General features: G+C 35.6%; 1 pseudogene; it reads left to right on the top strand.

Moving 5' to 3' along the window:
- The first annotated feature begins 639 nt into the window (after window positions 1-639).
- Window positions 640-13,271, top strand: LOC132114802 (LON peptidase N-terminal domain and RING finger protein 1-like; annotated as a pseudogene).
- Window positions 13,272-14,600: the final 1,329 nt, after the last annotated feature.

The following is a 14,600-nucleotide window of genomic DNA, read 5'->3' as shown; positions in this document are numbered from 1 at the left end:
CAGACGCCTATGATCTATGGGCCGGAGATGTTTTGTAAGGGGAAAATGTCAATAGACTCATCTCTTGTGTAATTTGTCATTACGTGCGTTGACCTATATATTACATGACCGACATTCCTTCAGTCTTAACACCGTTGAGTAACAAAGATCCAGACGTTCAACCTATATGTTAGACAACACAAAAACACAGTTGACACAGGAAATTACCAATATCCTTTATCTCAGAAATTGCACATAAATTCATCAAACACTAAAGCGTTATCACAACGCGTTATCTGATATTATCACTAGGGGATATCCTGTCATTTTCCTTTTTTTTCAATAAAACACGCAGCATAAATGTATTAACACGCTGATGATTGATGACACACTGACATGTTTGAATTTAATTCCATTGCTCGTTAGTCCCAAGCGCACGTTACAAAACTCAAAAGTTTTGTGTTTTGTAACGCGCCTCTGCGGCCAATAGATTCGCTCGCTGATGCGCACGTGATGATAATTTTACGTAACACACAGACATAACGACTGTATGTTCAGGAGCGCGAGTCAGTAGGTTCTCTTGTACCGATAACTGTAAGAATGCTTTGACATTTTGTATTTATTATTTTTGTGGCGTATCTGTGAATGTCACACACAGGCATGTCGTTGCAAAGACTAGCCCAAGAATATGCTTTGGAGGAAAGCGGAAGGTTTTTTTTATAGCATCTGAAACAGAAGGCGACTGGGACGAGCAAGACCACGTCGATCACCGTCAACTTGTTTTATCCAAAGCTGATGCTTTAGCGTCGGAAAATCGTTTTAAAGAGGCTGTCTATATGTTTTCCATGGCTCTTCGGTCTGTTCCGGTCTGTCCAGACCAGCTGAGCAGTTTAGTCGGATGCGTTCTGCGCAACTTCAAGAAGAAATCAGAAGAGTCCTCAACGAAAAGTGAGCCGAGCTGGACTCAAGATTGTGAATTCGACTGTCCTGGCTGTCGTAGTTTCTTAGCCGAGCCCGTGACATTGACTTGTGGACATACTTATTGTAGGAGATGTTTACAGCATAGCACTTTTTCTAAATGTAAACTATGCAGAGAAGATATTAGGAGGAGGCCCGGGGAACCCCGACTGAATGTGATCCTATGTGGACTTTTAGAAAAGTGGTTCCCTGAAGACGTGGATAGAGCTAAATGTTTATGGGAAGCTGAAAGCTTATTGAAGAGTAAAAACTACGAAAATGCTATTGCACTAACCAATCAATTATTAGAATCTGGTAAGTTCACATCCTTCACTGTGTCTAAATATATTTACTAATCTGACAACAATGCCATGACCAAGGTTACTAGGTCACCACACCGCCGGTCACAACTTACATTATTTATTAAAAGGGTACGAGGTGGACAGAGCTCCACTGACCAACATTTGGATTGACAGCCGTAACTTATGTATTAGCCCCGGCCTCAGCGATCATGTAACTGACGAGTGCCTGTATTACAAAACGCGTTCGCAGTGCGCATGCGCACTCTGCACGCGTTGTGTAAGGCAGGTCGTGTTTGGTAATCTGAGGCAAACTGAGTTTGATAATAACATGTAGAACAGTATGTAATAGCCGCAATGTTCAGGTGTCTGTTCAATAGAAAGATGCCTAAAGATTGTCTAATGTCATGTTGCCTAAATACTAAAAACAATACTAAGCAACAGCTGGAATTTAAACAAGCTGCAATGTCATAATAGTGAAAATGGTCATTTATAGGGTATCTAATGTATTTTATCCGAACATTTAATATTATATATATATATATATATATATATATATATATATATATATGCAAGATGACACCCATTTTATTTGATTTTTTCTTGATCATAAATGGCGCATAATATCATCTCAACACATTTACTATAATGAATGGCTTTTTCATTTACATTATGTATAATGAGAGGGCCAACTTGTGAAAAAAAGCAGTGCTGCAGTGTCACATCCTCTCTCCCTTTATTCCTGCATTAGCATTTCAGTGCCCAAATGTCTCTCCTTGATCCACTGATCTTACACATTGAATCTATGCCATGTATTATGATTAATATAATGCTTGTCAGACAGACCTAAAGAAATGGTAGTTAAAGCTGTGATTTTGAGGTCTCTCACTGTCTCTGATTCTGTCTTTCTCTCAGACTCTAGTAATGTGTGGGTGCGGGTGTGCCATGCCGAGGCTCACCGAGGACTGAAGCAGTACTGTCAGGCTTTAGAAAACTGGGAGGCCTGCCTGATTGCTACCCCATCCCCAGAGGTACATCGATTAATTTTCCTAACACATACCACCACAGATGGCAAATTCACAGTACATCAGCACGCTTTTACAAATATTATAGTATCTGGATTGTTGCTTTAAAAGCAGGTGGCAACTCAAGTTTCCAATTTACCATCCCTGTGTCCGAAATTACCCCCTATACTCTTAAATAGGGCACTACATGAGGAAATGCCCGAAATCTTGTTGGGCATTATCGAGTGCACTCATTCAATCCCAAAATGCACAGCAACAACAAGTGTACAACTGATGCATGCTCAACGGCTAGATAATACCAATAATGCACTGTGAGAATCGTGCACCAAATTAATTGCCGTGTCTCTCCAGAAGATAGCACCCACAGCTGAATCATTCATGCAATTCACTTACTCGTTTTCATTTACTCCTTCAAGTAAACCGTACAAGTGGCCTAATGTAGGGAATAGTGAGTGAGAGCATAGGGGATGATTTCGGGTTCAGTACAAGTGTCAATATACAGCCGTAACACAAAGGACAAATGCTTTATTCTCAAGGCTCAAGTATTATGTTATGTTATGTTATGTTGAGATGTTTTTGTTTACCTTTTTTCTCTTAGTTAAAATAATCGCTGGAAGTTATATTGCTATAATACAAATTATATAAACTCCTGTTGAACTCCTCTAGGACTTAAAATATCAAATGTTTTCAATGAAGCGAGTCCAGTATTTTTTCAACGTTTTGTACTTTATTGATTTTCTTATTTGCAATTTTTCTTATTTGCAATTTTAATATCGTTACACTTGCAATTTGCAAGTGTAACGATATAAATAACAAAATAGATAAATAAATGAAATATTAAGACAAGTAAAAGAAAAAAAGGGGGACAGTTAAGGAAAAAGCAGGCTTGTTTTAGATATTTAATCAAAGACAAACTTGAAAACCCTTTTTAATAAATGTTTTTTATTAATATAGTTTTAAATAGTTTCTTTATTTATTGACTTTTTCAAATTATAAACAATCAATCAGTCAAATTGCTTTTGCTTTAAATCAGTGATATTAAGTGCAAAACATTACATTTGATTGTTTACAATATCTTTAATTGCAACATCAATATTTCCCCAGGTAGAGAATATTACCATCGTGACATTTAATAGTTTGTGAACTAATTTTACAACAATAATTCTAATTATGTCACAGAAAAGGGTAATCCATATTATTATAATATATATTTCCGCACTTACATTACATTATGTTTGCCAAGCTGAGAAGTGAGATAAGGAGATCCAGACAGGAATGGATAAGGCAGAGATGTAGGTCAATCAAGTGTGTATTTATCTTGTTGTGTGTCTAGCACTGTGATTAGGCTTCAGGCCATTAACATGACTAGACTCTCAGTCCCATTCTAGTCAGATTAACCCCTAAACAGAATCAGAATCAAATCAGTAAAAATCTAAATCAGTACTGTTACTGGAAGCTAAACTCATTCTGATTTGTCTCTCACTTACAGGGATATTTCCAGAAAGCAAAAATTCTCCAAGAGATGGGTCATGTAGATGAATCTCTGCAGGTCTTCCTTCAGTGTTTGGCATTGGATGAAAACTTCCATCAGGCCAAACGAGAAGTGGAATTGGTGAGTTCAATTTCTGGTTTTGTAGTTCAATTTAGTTGGTGTGATAATAAAAATTGGCCTTCAGTAAGTTACCAATTTCTATTTTTGTATTGAAATACTAAGTTGACAATTTAGAAAACAAAACATCCTCACGTGACTGGTGAAACAAGCTAGGGCATCATTTCAAATATAGAATATTTTATTATACAGAGTTTTATGTTATTATATTTGCTACTTTTGGTCATCTAATATGAGAGCATGTTGGTTTATCAGGTTAACTGTATTTTGTTTATTCAGGAATATATAAAGCCATCTGTCAGCGTTTGTTGATGGTGTTGATTCATATTGTAGGTCAGAGGTCAGGAGACAGAACTGTTTTATGTTCAAGATACAGTTTTAGTTTTTTTTTAGTAATTTGTGGTCTTAAATGTCAACTTATTGTAATGTGCTGTGGCCAAACTGTTTCATATTATAATTTATGGACCATGATTAAATTATGTAAGATAATTGTTACTGGTGAAGCCTAAACACACAGAAAGACGAAGAAAGTGCGCTATGTACATTTCATAACCTGTGTATCTTTGTGAGTATGTGTGTGTGTGTGTGTGTGTTTGTTTAAAACACACTCTCTGATGTATTTTGGTGCTTTTCTTTGGCCTACATTGAGACTGAGAGCTATTTTAAAGGATAAATAGTGATCTCTCAAAGACATTATAAAGACTGGTATCTTTAATAACAGTTCTGAGGCATAAACACTAGCTAGCAGCACTTAATTCCTGTGATCTATTTGTCTGTTATTGAATAAATTGCAGCGAAACTTTTTGTGTACAACATACTGTTTTAAAGGTTTTTGAAAGAAGTAAAATTTTTAAAATGTTTTTGAAAGAAGTACTCAAGGCTGCATTTTTTTCTTTTTGCTCATTGATACACTACAAACAGTAATATCGTAAAATATTATTTAAATTTAAATTAACTGTTTTCTTTTTTAATATGTGTCAAATCTAATTTATTTCTGTGATGACAAAACTGAATTTTCAGCAGCCATTACTACATCATGATCATTAGGGATGCACCGGTTGACCGGCAATAAATCGGAACCGGCCGGTTTGTACTTTAAATACGCCGGTTTTTGGTCTTTTTTCAGCCGATTTTTCCGGAAGTGCGCCCACGTGCACAGACTACATTGTAATCATTCGCTATGTCATTTGTGTGGAAGTATTTCGAAATCTGTGAGCAGGACACGGGCAGCCATTCAGCGCTGGAAGTGCAGAGCTACACGTCTGAGGCACAGATAGCAGGAAGCGAACAGCCGACTGCACAAAATAAGAGTCTCTTTCCTGCTCACTGAAGCTGCGCGAGTGTATCTGTACCCTATGATCTGTACCTGTCCCGCCCTGTACAAGCGGAGACAGTGAAGGGACAAAACTGAAATCCTTTTTTTTTTTTTTTTGTAAAGTAGAACTTGCATACATGTTTGAAAAGCTAGAAGTAAACGTCAGTTCTGTATAGGATGATTATTTTTTATTTTACCTTAAAATTACATCGACTTTGAATTTGATTTAAAAATTACCTGCTGCAGCACACTGAAGTGTTTCGTCAAATTGAAAGAAATTGGGTAATGATTCACATCTATATATTTTTTTTACTTGAGCCAATAGTTATTTATTTTTCATTGGCTCAAGTAAAATATAAAATATAGATGTGAATCATTAACCTTTTTTTAATTTATTATTATTATTTTATTTTTTATTTTTAGTTGGATAAATGAAAATGGATGTAGAACTATGCAGTTGTTGCCTTTAATTTCACATGGTTACAGTTAATCTTTTAATTTAAGGTCAGTTCTATGTAGTTTCAACCCAATTCAAAAACAAAAGCTATATGCTGATGTTTTTACCATCTAGGTTTGTATTGAATGTAGGCTACTTACTGTGCAGTTACTGCCGTTTTTCAGATGGTTATTGTTTTCAATAGCCAAAAGCCAGTTTGGCCTATTAAATACCAAATAAACATCTTGTTTATGCATACTTTCCTTCTTTTTTTATTTGTTGCTTGAAGAAAAAAAAAAAAAAATCGGAAATCGGTATCGGAATCGGCTAGTTTGCTTGTAAAAAATCGGTATCGGAATCGGCTAGTTTGCTTGTAAAAAATCGGTATCGGAATCTGCCATGAAAAATCATGATCGTGCATCCCTAATGATCATTGGCTTTTATTGATGTAGTAAGAAATATTCCTTATTACTATCAATGTTTTGAACAGTTATATTTTTTGGAGACCATGATCATTTTTTTCAGAAATCTTTTATGAATAAAATGTAAAATAAAACTGCATTTATTTGAAATATACATTTTCATAACGTTATAAAAGTCTTTACTGTCACTTGACATAAAACGAATGCATCCTTGCTGAATAAAATTCATAAAAAACAATCTTGCCCTCAAACTTTTGAATGGTACTGTATATATGAATATACATTCTTAGCTATACTGTTTTTTAAACCTCTGTTAAACTGCCTTTTTGTTCTAAACTGATCTGTTACATATTTATTTCTTCTTCATCTTTAGATCTTGCATGACCTGTTGGCTCCAGCCTGTGATAATGTCAAGGTTGGTTTGAGAGAGACAACCCACAACACTTCCTCACACTTGTGCAGTAAAACTCTGGAAAACCATCAGACCCCGTTGCAACCTCGCCACCAGTCTGTCATACCAGCAGCATCTTCCCATCTGCCCTCTACAACCACAGAGGTAAGCAGGTCCCCCTTTAGCACCTTGTACATTAACTTTAAAGACCTTATGTTGACAGTGACATTAGCAGCTCTTAATACTTTAACTCCTAATTTTTCCATGTCTGCAGAAACCAGGTCAGTCTGAAAGTCTGGAGCGCTCTGGCCTGAGCAGAGCCCACTCCCTTCGTGCTCACGGGATAGGAGGAGCAGTAGAGGAGGGGCTTAAAAGAGTTAGCTCCGCCCCCCAGTTGGGTGACCCAGAAAAAGGGGTGATGCTGAAAAGGAAGCTGTCTGTGTCTGAAGCAGGGCCTGGTGTGGCTTACAGCCACAGCAGTAAACATAAGAAGCAAGTAGGTAAGTCATCTATCCTGACGAGTACATGATGCAAACACAAGGTTTGAAAAGCCATGTAAATAATTTACTGACTGCACATCTGAACATTTATATTATATGTCTGTAAAATGTTCCGGTTTTTGAGTATGCTTTCCACTGGGACTGTGCATTACTATCATCAGCTGAAAATGTCTGCAGTTTGAGTTTGCCCTGAATAAAGTGGTGTCCTCATCTCTCTGCTGTTCAACTTTTTTACTTCAGTGACTGGCAGTGCTTCTACTCCTGTGGTTACAGAGGAAACCAAGTCCCATCGAACCCTGCCAAAAGACCTGCTGGACCCCAATGATTTTGAATGTGCTCTCTGTATGAGGTGAGGAACGAGTATGTTTCTAGAGTCAAATCGACTAAAAGCCAAAAAAAAATGTAAAGGAGGAAAGGAAAAGTAATCCACATATGCCTTTAGAATAAATTATGAAAAAAAGAGATGTCTCTAGTTTTCAGTTATTTTAACTCTGTTTGTTTTTTTGTTGTTGTAGTTTTTTATATACATATATATTTTTTATAAGGTTAATATTTGATTGAATGTATTTGATAGCAAATTAGTTTCTGAAAATATGTTGTTTCTTTCAGAATTCTCAGTTATTTTTAATTAATTTCATTTAAATATTGTTAATATTTTATGTCAATGAGACTTTTAAAAGGAATGTATTTAATAGCGAGTTCGTTTCTGAAACATTATTTTATTCGTCATTTTATTCGATTTGATTTAAAAGGATTGTTTAGTAGCAGATTAGTTTCTGCTTTGGTATCAAAATTGGTAGTGGAAATACAACAATTGGACCGTTATTTGTAGTTAATTTGATATTGTGAAGACCGTGGCATTGTCCACTGGTGATAGGACTTGAGATGGATTTTAAAAAACAGTTGTAAACAGGGTCTTAGAATAGCTTATATTATAAATTACGCAGTGCACGTATAGAAGAAAAACTAGTCAAGCCTGGTAAGTTTACCTCCGAAAACAAAAAAAGCCTCAGCTGCCAGGCGACCGGTTCATATATGTGTCAGTGACAGTGTTTAGCTCAGCTCATCTCCTGTCTCTTTTCTAGATTGTTTTATCAGCCTGTCACTACACCCTGTGGTCACACTTTCTGCAAAAACTGTCTGGAGCGCTGTCTAGACCACAATCCCCAGTGCCCTCTCTGCAAAGAAAGCCTGAAAGAGGTTTGTCTCAAAATCATAGATTGTGCACACTTGCATTTGCATGGCAAGCAACAATCCGTTAATTATAATAGCCTTCAGGACTCAACAAGGTACATTTTATGAATTAAATTATATTAATTCATAAAATTGTGTTATTTTATTTAATCTTAATTCATTTTATTTAAGATTTAGCACCATAGTCTTTTATAAGTATGTAAAAGGATTAAACATTTTCATAATAACATTTTTTTATATGCTTTGTTTTTTAATTTGTATTTATTCATAATTCATAAAAATCTTTGCTAAAAATGATAACAGTGTCCAAACATTAATTATTTTCTTTATAATGTTCATTTTATATAATGCTTTCAAGACTATCACAAGTTTCACACTGACTTCAGGCAATTCGGTCATCCTTACTGTCATGCACTGACATGGCATTTTTTTTATACATTGTTTCATACTTTCATTACATTCTAAATAATTTTTGAATTCGTAACCAATCCAATTCTTTCTGTATTTCTCTTGTTCTTCAACTTCTCTTCCTCCTCTGTTTGGTTCCTCATACAGTATCTTGCCGTCAGAAAGTACACAATCACACAAGTGCTGGATGACTTCATTAAGCAGTATCTATCCAAGGAGCATTCAGAGAGACTGAAGCTTCATGCAGAGGAAACAAAAGAGCTCTCAGAGTAAGTTTGCACACTACGTAATGTGAAGCTGCTTTTGCACTAATGCTAGACCTAACATTCATTTGTTATGCATAATCTTCTGGTTTTTAATCTTTACCTCCAAATGAAATGAAAAAAAATTAAAGATGTACCTTTCATTTGTAAAGTATTTAATTCATGATCTTTACTTAATATCCTAATGATTTTTGGCATAAAATAAAAATGTATCATTTTGTTTATCACATCGTTTTTTTGGCTATTGCTAAAAATATACCCGAGCCACTTAAGACTAGTTTTTTATGGTCCTGGGTCACAAATGTGATATTTGCATAAGTCCTTGTATCCAATCAACAAATCACACTCAATCTCTTTCTATGTTATTTGTCTTTCCCCAGTTTAACAAAAAATGTGCCCATCTTTGTTTGTACCATGGCCTACCCCACTGTGCCTTGCCCCCTTCATGTGTTTGAACCACGATACCGTCTCATGATCCGTCGCTGCATGGAAACTGGGACCCGTCAGTTCGGCATGTGCATCAGCGAAACCCAGAAAGGGTAAGTGTGATATATGAGTTAAATGAGATCCATGTAAGCATCAAGTCCGTTGGATTATGTAGCTGATTTTATGTTATGATATATAAAGGTTCGTGGACTACGGCTGCATGCTCCAGATCCGCAGCGTGCATTTCCTCCCAGATGGCCGCTCTGTCGTGAATACAATCGGAGGAAAGAGGTTTCGCGTCCTCTCACGTGGAATGAGAGATGGATACTGTATCGCCAACATCGAGTATCTGGAGGATATGAAAGTACGCACTTCTCATGGATTTTTCGATTAGTGTAATGTAGAGGAATGCAGGAAAAATAATGTCTAATGTCTGTGTAATTGTTAAGCATTCAGGGTTTTTTTTTATAAGGTAAATTATTTTATTTAAATTTATTACAACTTTAGCACCATAGTTTTCTAATTAAGAAAAAAAAAATTCTAAGAAAACTGTTTTGCAGTTATAGACTTTAAACATTTTTTTTTTTGCTAAGTAGAGATTAAAATTAAAACGCATGGAATGAAAGTCAGATACTGTATTGCAGACACTACGAGTGTCTGGAGGATATTAATTTTTTTTAGATTACCGTAATGTAGAGGAATGCAGGAAAATATCTCTCTATGTATAGTTATGATAGTTTCCAGAGCTCAACAATAAGGTAATTTTATTATTTGTATTATTTTATTTATTTACATTTTAGCACCATAGTTACTTGGATTTTTAAATCACTGCAATATAGAAGAATGCAGGAACAGTGATATCTTGTTTGGAAACCATATGTCCTTTTACGGTTTCTGCTGACCGGACGTTAATTAAGCTTAAAGATACAGTATTAAAAAATATTGCATTGTAGGTCAATGATGAGGAGGATTTGGACAAGCTACAAGTGTTACATGATCAGGTGTACGAGCAGGCCCGTAAATGGTTCCAGAACCTGGAGAACCGCTTCCGGAACCAGATCCTGCAGCATTTTGGGCCAATGCCTATGCGAGAGACTGATATCCAGGTATTTCCCGCTCTCTTAATCTCTACTACTGAGAGAAGCCCTGTCTCTCTTCTTTCTTTGCCCTACAGCAGGCTGCACAGGAGGAAGTAGGTTAAAGTGCATTAAGGGTTGGGTTTGAATAAGTGCTGTTACATCATAAATGTGTCAGAAAGAACGGAAGTGAAACTGGCAGCTCTAGCAAACATGCATACACTGTCTGGTAAACATATTAGCGTGTTGTCCCGAATAGGGTTGGCATACTTTTAATAATAACGGAGGGAGGTTATGGTTGTGTAAGCTTCATGAACATAGCCAGGCCTTATATGGTCAATTTGAAGGGCCTGTCCAGTGATTTCTGAGTACAAATAGGATTTATACAGATGTTCAAGACAGTTTCGTCAGTATTTAGTTTAGCTCATTGTTTCTATATTACAAAAAGAAAACATGATATAAAAGGGGTCATGTCAGGAGGAATCAAAATGTGCTTGATATTTTCAGATAAAAGAAAGTTTGATGTTCTGTGTAACTCGGTTAAAAAGGTTAAAGCAAGACTGAATAATACCAATACCAATTCAAGCCAATATCAATGAGAATTATTAGTTTTTTTTAGGTTATGGCTGATAACCTGAAAGCAGATATATAAAATTAAATAATATTTTGTCAAAAAAAAAAAATCCTAGGCATCACAACATTTTAATGGACAATATAAAAAATTGAAATAAATTCTGAGATTAGCTTAATATTACATTTAAATGTGCTTTTAAATTGTTTAAAAAAATGTTTTAAGAAAATTAACTTAGTGAGAATTAGATTCATCGTTTTTATTGTTAACTAAAACTATTTTAAAATAGTTTTTCAGTAAAATAAGGCTGAAGTAAAACATATATTAGATGATGCAAAACTTAAAACATAAAATATTTAACAAAAATGTAAAATTTTGCCTTTGTGACTAACCAAAATAAAATAGGTTTAAGTTTACATAATAAAATTACTAAAACTGAAATTAAAATAAAGCTAAGTAGAAATATATATATATATATTTAACATAATAAAAATGACAAAATCACATGTAATTACTTAAACTTAAATTAAATTAAGCTGAAAAATAAAAGCTCATTTGTAATAATTATAAAAACCATAATAGTATAGAAATAATACTAAAATACCACATGATGGCAACGGGAAGGTAATCTAAGTATACAACAGGAAATGAGCATGCACAATTAAATATCTAACATCAGCCGATATATTTCCAGTAATAACAGATAAAAATCTCGGATATCAGCCGAGAACCAATAAGGTACAGATATGACTTATATCTCTAGGTACTTTTATCAGTACATTAGCTTGATCTTAAGACATTAACCCTACTTCTTCATTTTTTTTTGTTTGTATTCAAGGCCACACCTAATGGTCCAGCATGCTGTTGGTGGCTGCTAGCTGTTCTTCCTGTCGATCCACGTTACCAGCTGTCTGTCCTTTCCATGACAACACTAAAAGAACGTCTAGTCAAGATCCAGCACATCCTCACCTACCTGCAGAACCTTCCCAGCAACTAGAGCTTCCACACAAACACACACAGAACTCTGTTTCCACCAGCTAATTTCTGTGTCCTTCTGCCGGACAACATGCAAAAACTCTTTGGTGCTGAATGATGAAGAACTAATGAGAATTTAGGGAGACTCCACTGAAAGCCTGACACAGATTTCTACCTGTGGGGATAGATGTAATTCATGCCGAGAGTTCTAAGAACAAATAGTTTTTCATTGTTTTATACCAATCTGTTCATCAACATCTGACTTGTCTTTGTGCAGATCCCTGTAGTATTTATTGTTGAACAGCCTGTCCGTTCTCATTTAGTAGAAACAATCTACTTAAAATCACATTTTAGTCCAATGCCTGTAGCCTCCAGACAGTGCTATAAAGGCAGAAATATTGCTGGAGAGCATCCAACATTTTCAACATGATCACACCATGGCTTATGTGTGTATGTTGTGTGTTGAAGTAGACAAGGGAGCATCTGCAAAAACAAAATTTTCAAGGTAGATTTTTAGGCACCAAGGCAGAAGGCAAGACCATTTTGAATATATTTTCTTCTTCACTTAATAGAAGAAATATTGCTTCCAAGCATCTAGCCAAGCTTTCGCACAAGAATACATTGTCGCACAAAAAAGAGAGAAAAGACTCTGACGATGCTCTTCTGTATTCATCTGTGTTGCTTTTGCAGTAATGTACATTAATGAAGCTAACACTGTCCCATCCTGTCTCAAGCTTTCAGCTCAGAGATGGGCATGAGACCGTTTAGCATAGATGTATTTCCCCCGGGGAAATGATTAGGACTTCCAAATATCTCAGTAGTTTAGTTTCAGACGTATCATTCATTTGCTGTGGGTTTACTTTGGTTAATCAAAGCCGCATAAACAACTTGTCTCCATATTGCAAGTGTTTCTGTTAGTTACAAGCTGCTCTTTGTCAGATTCTTTAGAAGTCATTTTAAGATGTTGCTGAGATATTGATATATTTTATTTGTGTAAACAAAGGGAAACTTGCAATAATTTGAAAGATGTACTGTAGACAAGTGAAAAACAAACTATCATTGGCTGCAACCAACACCATACTGAAAGGAGACCCAGCAAGCATTCTACATATTGACAGCGATGAATGCTAACTCACCTGTGTGGTGCTTGTTGTGTGCAGACTAACTTTTGCCTTATAATACCTTGTTGCATTCTGCTCCTATGGTATAATGCTTGGGTTTTTGCATTCCTGTTGATGGAAAAATAATTCTGTAGTTTAATTTAATTAATTCGCCTCTTGGCCAAAATCCTTTCTGTGTGAAAAATATGTCACATTATGGCTTTGTTGTATGTAAATCATTTTGTTTTGAAAATTTTTTTTTTTTTACAGCTCTGCTCAAATATTTAAGTTGTCGATTTTCGAAATAAATTGCACATCTTTTTCATTGTATGTGTTTATTGTATTATTAACATAATCATCATCTATCCATCCATCCAAAAATATTTTTCATATTTCCAAAACAAGTGTCTTATGTTGGGTTGCAGGATGCTGGAGTCCAATTTATTTTTTTATTATTATTCATTTTCTCTTTCTTACTGACAATAATTAAAAACTATCACATAAACAATTTGACCTATGTATGGTCACAAGGATTGCTGGAGCCTAATTTCTTATTATTCTTACTATTATTAGATAATAACAAATAACATTTTTATTATTAATATTCAAAATAACTGATTATTATTATCGTTACCTATAAACTCCACTAGGTGGAAGCAGCGTCACTGGTTGTACAACAGCAGCATGTTTCATAGCAGCATCGTTGTCCTGGGGCCTGTTTCACTAAGGAGGTTCAACCAATTCTGAGTTTAAACTTGAACTCTGAGTTGACTTACCCTGAGATGGGAAAATCTGAGTTTTCGGTTACAGAACAGCTGATATGAGTTAGTTTAATCAACTGTAAATTGACTGACTCGGAGTTAAGAGGTGCACCACAACTATAAAAAGCAATTAACAATGGACATGGCTGGACTGGCCATTGGGCATACCGGGCCGACGTGCTTTTTGGGCCGATATATCTCATACTTTTTTTTTTTTTTATAAACGGCCCATAAAATTTGTACATCGGCGGCCCATTCGTTTTGTTTTGTTTTGCTTAATTGGCGACGCTGGGTAATGCCGGTGTAATGCATTGGTCAAAGTCAGTGTTAGTTTTTTTTCTGACAGACCAGCCCATGAAACACGTAGATCAGCGGCCCATTGGCTCTTTTCTTGATTGACACTGGGCTGGCCCAATCACAACTTTAAACGAGTGAGCGAGCGGCAGCAGTGTCAGTGTGTATCTGTAAAAAAGATGGAGAAGAAACGCAAGGAATGTGCAGAAAAATAGCGTGAAAAAATAGAACTAGGCCCTTAAAGCAGACACTGTAAACTGTGTCAAAATATATGTTTTCTGACCTTCATCAGCTCCTGTGGCAGATGATGATAGTGAGGACGGAGGATCAGGAGAGAGATGAGAAAGTATAGAGCCTGCGGTAAGCATAACTACTTTTAAAACACTTAGGCCATGTCATGAGTGAAGATTATTTCCACATCTGCATAGTTGACGATTACCGCAATTCACTAGAAATTTAATAAGAGGCGTTTGTAAACCATGTTTTCCGCCAAAATAAAAGCTTGATGCAGTTTGCATCAAGATCACGCAATAAAAAATCATGTGCTTATCTCTTTCAAGTATAGAAATTGGTACAACTAATTAAGAAAGTTTCCTTTA

The sequence above is a fragment of the Carassius carassius genome, chromosome 34 (assembly GCF_963082965.1).
Source record: "Carassius carassius chromosome 34, fCarCar2.1, whole genome shotgun sequence".
In the NCBI taxonomy this organism is placed as follows: Eukaryota; Metazoa; Chordata; class Actinopteri; order Cypriniformes; family Cyprinidae; genus Carassius; species Carassius carassius.
This window is presented reverse-complemented; position numbering and strand designations above follow the sequence as displayed.